Raw genomic sequence first — 8796 nt, forward strand, 5'->3', positions numbered from 1 at the left:
CCAACTATAGATCTAACCCCAAAAATACTCCCTGCAAAAAATATATATTTTTTAAAAAACCCTCACCTAAACACTCTTCTATCTGCTAATAAAAATTCAGCTTATATATTATTAAACCACTCAGCCACCCAGTTTAATACCTACAAGTGCTGTTAATCTTGTTAAAAATTGTGCATTACTGTTTCAATAACACATTAACTAAAGTGTTTTAAGTATTTAGCATTATTCTAACAAGCCTAATATTAATGGTAATATTATGTTGTGAAATGCTTGCTTAAAAACGGTTTCCAAAATTATCTTGGTAACTTAAGTATAAAATGTATAAAAGATATTTTTTATTAAATGGAAAAAGAAAGTAGTTTTGTCCTAAATGACTGGTTGTTTCAGAATGAAGAAAAAAGACAAAATGTGGGACAAAACCTGAATATACACAGAAAGTTGCAGAAAGTTTGTGGAAAGGGAAATTTATTTCTGTGCTCAAAGTTGGAAAATGGTAAAAACTAGCAATATCACTGCCTAACGATACAACCTCACAACTTAAAAAAGTAGTTTTACAAAACAAAATAATATTAGATATTCTAACCACCGCCAAAGACAGTACTTGTGCTCTAATTAATATTCAATGTTGTGTGTTTGTGCTGAATAACTTGCAAAATGTAAACATTCCTCACCCTACCGCAAACTTCTCATGTTACTGTCTCCTGCTTCCTACACCTACACATAATCCTCATTCACGCCCTGAAATCCTCTTTTGCCTCCTCTCTCCTTTCCCACATATCTCAGACCTCCTCACCTTTCTCTGGAAAGCATACCTGCAAGGTAACCTTATCAACTTTACTTTGCAGCATGTTGCCAATTGGTTAAAACTATGAAGCCCATACATATAATACAGATTATAATTCTCCTCATCACGCTAACACAAACAGTGGCCCTACCCCACCACCCCTTAACTCCCACTATCCAGTACATTGTCCAAACAACCAACCAGACTGACTGCTGGATCTGTCCAGAATCCACCCATGCCACCATGTCCCTCTTCTAGCCTTTCCCTTAAGTCCAGAATCCCTTCTCATCATAACACCTCATTACCACAGATTTAAAATCAATTTAAGCAATACCACACTAAATGAAACTCAGCTAGCACTTCTTGCACTTACTAAATTTCACACACAAGATTTTTTAGAAAATTCTGAACCAGTAGGAACCATCACCCACTTAAGGGATAAAGCATACATTTGCTTCTGGCATAACTCCTTACACCCTCAAGCATCATATCTCAGCTATCTTAACACCTCCTACTGTAATCGCACCCTATATTTTAACCCTTCAACATTAACATAAGTCCCCGCTGAAGCCTTACCTGTACTATAATAATACTGCTCCTCTATTCTGGGGAGCCAGCACCCAAAATGCCTCAAAAAGTTACACTGAAAAAGTTCTCCAATATAATAGCTTACAACACAAAAACAGAAATCTTTAGCATAGGGGCATGCTCAGGTCAGCTCTTGAATATCTCAGGAGACAAGGATGATGACAAACCATTCCCTACCCTAGGCCCAAAAAATAACCTTTTCCAACTCATTTTCTGCAACTTACTCGGCCAGAGCCCATGACACACATATAGCACATCAGAACCCCTCTATTCCCCCTTGTGTGTAGATGATTTCTTCTCAGGTAAACTAACCATCAACACTAAACATCTGTTTATTCGAAGCTCCCTTAAATATTCCTAACCCCAAGGATTCACAACTGATCTCTCCTTCATGGGAACAGGATACTATTTCCTGTGGGGAAACACAGCATACCCTATTCTCCCAAGGCTAGGGACTGGGACCTGCACTATTGTCTCATTACTCCCTAAGGCAACTATTTTAACCCCTGCAGAAATGGCCACCTCTGGCCAGATCCCCAACTTAGGTTCATTTCTAGAAACCCCGCTAATGCCAGGACAGGCTACCCTGGCAAAAATAAAAATAAATAAATAAATAAATAAAGTGGCAGAGTGGGAATACCAGGCACATGATAATCTTATTTTAGAGAAACCAGGCATTGGACATGCAATTTTCCAGTCTCTTCTGGTTTGTGGGCATCCCAATATTAGAAAAATCAGTTTTAAACACCTCTATTATAATGCAGCAGTCTTAGAATGCCACTGTAATGACCATAGAAAACCAACAAAAATCTATAAACAGCTTAGCAGATGTAGTCCTGCAAAATAAAAGAGCTCTAGACGTCCTAACTGCCATAGCAGGTGGTACTTGTGCTGCAATAAATGAAATGCTGTTTCTACATTAACACCACAGGGCAGGTAGTACAAAATCTAAAAATCCTAAAAGAAAACATAGAAATTATTAAAAGAGCTAAAGAAAATGCAGCTGACATCTCATCCTGGCTCGGCTTTCTTGTATCCTACTTCTCATCTCCTCTACATTCTATACTAATACCTCTTATAACACCTCCTATCATGCTCATTTTAATGCTTCTCCTAGGAAGCATTACAACTTTTAGTTCAATTCATTCACAAAACAATACAAACCATGACAGTCAGCCATCGATGACAAGCTACTCCTCCTATGAAACCACCCTTACCAGCCACTACCCCGCAATGAAACAGTAGGGACAACTCTAACAACCCCCCACCAGGCAGGAAGCAGATATAGAAGATGGATCTGTGCCCCTCAGCACCCCTAGAAAACTAAAAGAAAAAGCCTAGAATGTTACGCAAAACTCCCATCCCCAAAACACACACAACCCACCCTTAGCAGATATTCCAGGAAGCTCTCCCATAATGGAGGTGACTGTTTACATAAAACCCACCCTTAGCTAACATAGAAGTCTGAGCAAGAACAAAAACAAAAATTTTCCATAACATAATAACCTCTCTGACATCAACTCATTATCTTACCCTAAACAAACCAATCCCCTGACATCAACTCCTTACTTCTCTCTATCTTATGCAAACCCCCTCCCAAAAGCTATAAAAATGTACCTCCCTTTGTTTGGGGCTGTTGCCATCTTAGGCTTCAGCCTGCCTGTGCACGGCCACACAATAAGACTCCTTTGATCGAGTTTTGGTCTCTTCTCTTCCCGGTCAAAAAAACCAACAATTTTTAAATGCTTATTGGAAAATTAGGGCTTAGATTCTAAGCTTCTACACAAGTCATTTTTACTCTTGAGCTTTAACTGTTATTTCTAAATTCTGAGGTACTTTGTTCTTTGTATAACCTGGCAATTCCCTGGCACTTTAGATATCTCTGTGACACCTGAGACTCAGAGTTAGAATTCTCCAGCTCTGAAAGTCAGCATTACTCCAAAGAGCAACTGTTAAAAAGCTGAAAAAGAAATTAAATTCTGATTAAAGTGTAAATGAAGCTGATCTGGTTAAGACTAAGGTGAATCAGAATACAGGGTAAAAGATGATATGGTCTGTATTTTAAAAACTTTAGCTTCTGTGTAAGACCAAAAGAAGAGATGTTTAAATTTTCTGTAGCACACCATGCAATTTAACCTGTCTAGTCAGTTTATTTAAACAACCTAATTCAGCTTTGTTTGTCATGGAACTTAGAATAAGAAATAAAATCTCAATATTCTATACAAGTTACTGTTATACCCTGATGCATTTAAAAGTATTTTGAACAAAAAAAAAAAAAAATGAGAAAGTATTTGCAAGTTCCCTTGAGGGACTGGAGAAAAGCGGAACTGTTAAGCTTCCCCAACTGTGGAAGTCCTGATGCTCTCTTAGGCAGTGGGTGTTCCCAGATTGATGGGCCAAGCCCTTGACCTTGGGGCTTGCCCTTGTGAAACTTATTTCTGGATTGACAAAGCTAAGCCTACTTATAATTAATATCTAAGACTCAATCCCAGAGAACCTCTTTTGTTGCTCAAATGTGGTGTCTCTAAGCCAAACTCTGCAAAAAGACTCACTACCTCGCCCCTACATGGGACATGGCTTGCAGGGGTGTAAGTCTCCTTGGCAATGTGGGACATGACTCACAGGGATGAGCCTGGCCCTGGCATCATAAAAAAAAAGGATGACCAAAAAGGGGAAATGAAATAGAGTTTCAATTTGTGATTTCAAATTGAGTCAAGAGGTCATTCTGGAGATTACTCTTATGCAAGTTGCAGCCAGATATTACAAATTGCCACAATATGGCAAGCCCAACCAACAGTGCTCCTGAAAACCCTGAAGGATACCCTGGACTCTATAAAAGTTTTACTTATTAAGCTTGTTTTTCAGAGACTTAAAGCCTCTGGATTGTCCCAATGCCAGATTAGCTCTGAAAACCAGAAGGACCAGCCTCTCCAAGAACAATAACTAGTTTCATCCCTCTGCCCCATAATGTTGATGCCCATTTATCAGCATAAAGAAGTTAGAAGAGTTGACACCCAGATATCCTCCAAGATTGAGAGAAAATTATCAAATGCAAGGGAGAACTTGTAACAGAGAAGTTAGGATTTAAGGGATGGTTATGATTACTGAATTATTACATAGACATTCCTTTTTTACTTCCTGGTATATTAGAGTAGACAGAGGGAAATACTTGAAATCTCTGAACTGTAATCCAGCTGCCTTGATCTCTGATAATGATTGTATAGCCTTAATCTTGTGCCCTTGTGACTAACCTTCACTTGCACTCATTTTATCCATTTTTTTTTTTTACTTTAGAGTCTTATGATCACAAAAGAGAGCCCCTAATGTTTGTTCATGAAGGGTCTTGCATCAGCCCAGAACTAACCCACCCCATGTCCAAAGTTATCTTGATAACTGAAGCTGGAGCTGACCAAAATGAGCCCACCTGACATGTGCAGTAGCTTAAACTTTACCAAGTTATACATTCTTCCCTAGTGCCCATGAAACATTTTCCAGGAAAGATCATATGCTGGGGCACAAAACAAGTCTTAATAAATTTTAAAAGATTGAAATTATTCAAAACACATTCTCTACCCACAACGGAACTAGAAATCAATAACCACCAAAGAACCAGATCTTTCACAAATATATGGAGGCTAAACAACACACTCCTAAACAACCAGTGGGTAAAAGAAGAAATTGCAAGAGAAATTGGTAACTATCTAGAGACAAATGAAAATGAGAACACAACATATCAAAACCTGTGGGATGGTCCAGCTGGAGCCGCAGGTCCCTGGCCGAGTCCAGGCTAACCTGGGCGGCCCCGCAGTGAGGTGAGGGGGCGGGCCGGCGCCCCGAGCCACGCCTCCCAGCTCTCCTCCGCAGCTGGGAAGCAGTGGGCCGCTCAGGCGGTGCTATCCCGGAGGCTTACACGGAGGCGCAGGCCCTTTCTGGAGGAGGGGGGCCTGTCCTGAAGCCTTCTTAGAGGAGCCGGGCCTGGCCGGAGGAGCAGGGCCTCCCTGAAGCCTGCCCGGACGACTCGGGTGGGTCCGGTGGGCGGAGTCCACGCGAGTGCACAGTGGATGCCTGCGTCGGAGACGCAGAAGACGGATATCCGAGGGCGTCGACGTCAGCCTGAGGAGTGGACTTGGCTACGTCAGGAGTGAGCCCCGACTTCCTAATTTTGTTTGCTGTGTCTTTTTGGGAAGGGTCCGGTTGGGAGATGAGGGGGGTGGAGCGTGCAGAGCGGCGGCGCTGGTGGCCCCTGGTGGAGATGTGCGGGGGCCGAGGGGCCAGTGCGTGCTTGGGGCCCGGGTGTACGTCCGCAGAGCTGAGATGCTGAGGTTTGAAGCCCGAGAAACTGGGAAATTGCAGTCTCATTAAAAAGAGATTGTGGAAGGGGGTTGGGGTGGAGCCGGGTCTCCGGGAGAAGGTCCCTGGCCCTGGTCTCGCCGCGCCCCAAGGAGTGGAACCGTGAGAAGTAGGAAGAACCCTGGCCGGAGGGTATGCCCGTCCTTAGTGCAGATGCAAGGCTGTCGGAGCGGCCGGAACGCCGGCTAATTACAATGAGAAAGAACTGTCACCAAGGCCGGAAGTATTCTTGTCGCCGTGATCACTGCGTTCTCACCCTGTAGTCCAGCAAGATAGGAAATCGGACTCAGAAACCACTTTATTGACTGTCACGCTGTGTCTGCTCACAGTGCCCTGTTGGCAGAGGTTTGGGGAAGTCAGAAGGCTGCTGCTGTTTCTAGAAAGCAGAAAGATGGAAAATGGTGCAGTTCTGCGGGAATCCAAATCCTCACCATGGAACCTTTTGAATGAAAAGCATCAGCTCCACCTTCTTAGTCACCTATGTAATGTGACTGTCAGCATGGAATATCAGGGCATCCAGAAAGAATTTATGGCCCATAAAGCTGTGCTGGCAGCCACCAGCAAGTTCTTCAAGGAAGTGTTCCTTAATGAAAAAACCGTGGACGGCACCAGGATTAATGTCTACTTAAATGAAGTACAAGTTGTTGACTTTGCTTCATTTCTTGAGTTTGTCTACACAGCAAAGGTATAGGTGGAAGAAGATCGGGTGCAGCGAATGTTGGAAATGGCCAAAAAGCTAAAATGTTTGGACTTGTTGGAGACTTGTTTTCAATTAAAGAAACAGATGTTAGAATCGGTCCTTTTGGAGTTGCAGAATTTCTCAGAGTCTCGGGAGGCAGAAGCAAGCAGTGGCTCCCAAGTCATCATTGTTCCCAACCCTAGGACCAGTGCAGTCATGGATGGGCCTCATTCCAATGGCCTTCTGGCGTCCTCAGATTACCCGGTAGAGAGAATCAGCAATGGCATGTTGCCAGTTATGCCACCAAGGAAGTCCAAGGAGAAACTCGGCAAGAAAAAAGATATAGTTAAGCCTCTCTACCCTAAAATCAGGCAAGCCAGTGGAAAGCTGGCTGGAAGAAAGGTGTTTGTAGAAATCCCGGAAAAGAAATACACAAGAAGACTCCGAGAGCAGCAGAAGAGTGCCGAGGATGACATGGGGGAATACAAGTGTCCCCAAGACCAAAGCCCAGATAATGTGGGAACAAAGGTGGAACCAGTTATGAAAAATGTGAATCCCAAAAATGAGGAGGGCAATGCCAGTGTTGAGTTGGACAGAGTACTGCAACAGGCAGGGGAGGACGAGGACTAGGAGGACAAGGAGGACGAGGAGGACGAGGAGGGGTATAAGAAGAGCAATTTTCAGTGCACAACCTGCGAGAAAGAGTTTCTGTATGAGAAAAGCTTCCTGAAGGACATCCAGCACTGCCACAGCGTTGCTGCTGAGGTGGTCTACCGCTGCGACATCTGTGGCCAGACCTTCGCCAACCACTGCAACCTCAAGGGCCACTAGCACCACGTGCACAGCAGAGAGCACCACTTCCCATGCGAGCTGTGTGGGAAGAAGTTCAAGAGGAAGAAGGATGTGAAGTGGCACATGCTGCAGGTGCATGCGGGGGGCCGGGAGTGGCACCACTGCCAGCAATGCAGCAAGGGCCTGAGCTCCAAGATGGCGCTGCGGCTGCACAAGCGCACACACACCGGGGACAAGCCCTATGGCTGCACCGAGTGCGAGGCCAGGTTCTCGCAGCCCTCCGCCCTCAAGACCCACATGAGAATTCATACAGGGGAAAAACCTTTTGTCTGTGATGAACGTGGTACAAATTCACTCAGAACCACATGCTGATTTATCATAAAAGGTGTCACACAGGTGAAAGACCTTTTATGTGTGAAACGTGGCAAAAGTTTTGCTTCTAAAAAATATTTAAAACATCACAATAGAATCCATACTGGATCCAAACCCTTTAAATATGAAGTTTGTTTCAGGACTTTTGCCCAGCAGAATTCACTTTACCAGCATATTAAAGTCCATACAGGAGAACGTCCCTACTGTTGTGACCAGTGTGGTAAGCAGTTCACCCAGCTCAATGCCCTCCAGCGCTACCATCGTATACACATGGGTGAGAAGCCGTTCATGTGTAACGCATGCAGACAGACCTTCACTGACAAGTCCACTCTCCGGCGGCACACTTCAATACGTGATAAGAATACTCCATGGAAGTCTTTCCTTGTTATTGTAGATGGCTAACCCAAGAACAACAAGGGACACAAGACTGAACAGCCTGATGAAGAGTATGCGCCACCTAGACTTCCGGATAAATTGCTGTCCTTTGCAGAAAATGGCCATTTTCACCACCTGGCCCCAGTCCAAGGCAGCATACCAGCCGTGCAAAAGAAAAGCCCTGCAGATGTGGCCTGCAAGTCAGACAACTCCGTGGTGCCCCAGGACACTTTGCTTGCCACCACCATCGGTGACCTCAGTGAGCTGATGCCACAGACAGACTCAGCACCTCCCACAACTTCACTCTCTGACCAACATGGAGTAAGAGGTTGGAGTTACCTGCCAACCAGGTCCAGTCCTGCCAGTCTTTGAGTGTGTTACAGTCATACTCAAGATGATGCCAGTGACTGTGAAAAAGAATTGTCCATGGGCAAAGAAGATGCGGGCTAGAATGGTTTCCACAGCTTTTCCTGAATGTCTGCTAACTTGCTTTATGAAAGCATTTTTAAAGCATCCCCTTAAAAATCCTGATGTGCATGATCTCAGCTACCCTTTTATCAACAAATGAGGCAGTTAACATAACCTCACCCAATTCTGGCATGGGTTGTATTCATTTATCTTTCTAATGCTTATCTTGATGTCTGTGAAGTTTGGACAGCTGCTTGAGTTAATTGTAGAGTACAGAGCACTGGTCCAATATGTGAACTTGCTGTTATCGGTCTCCCTGGTCTCTCACCCTGCCCTGTCCTTCTGTGTAAGTTTATTTCCCTGATACTTTTAAGGTATTTTTCTACCACATCTGAGTCAAGGCTGAAGTAAAACTAGGGCTATGTATTTCCAGAATTTTCCCTGTCAA

At 43.9% G+C, this 8796-nt stretch overlaps 1 pseudogene; it reads left to right on the forward strand.

Moving 5' to 3' along the window:
* The first annotated feature begins 6113 nt into the window (after nucleotides 1-6113).
* Nucleotides 6114-8265, forward strand: LOC119523331 (annotated as a pseudogene).
* Nucleotides 8266-8796: the final 531 nt, after the last annotated feature.

The sequence above is a fragment of the Choloepus didactylus genome, chromosome X (assembly GCF_015220235.1).
Source record: "Choloepus didactylus isolate mChoDid1 chromosome X, mChoDid1.pri, whole genome shotgun sequence".
In the NCBI taxonomy this organism is placed as follows: domain Eukaryota; kingdom Metazoa; phylum Chordata; class Mammalia; order Pilosa; family Megalonychidae; genus Choloepus; species Choloepus didactylus.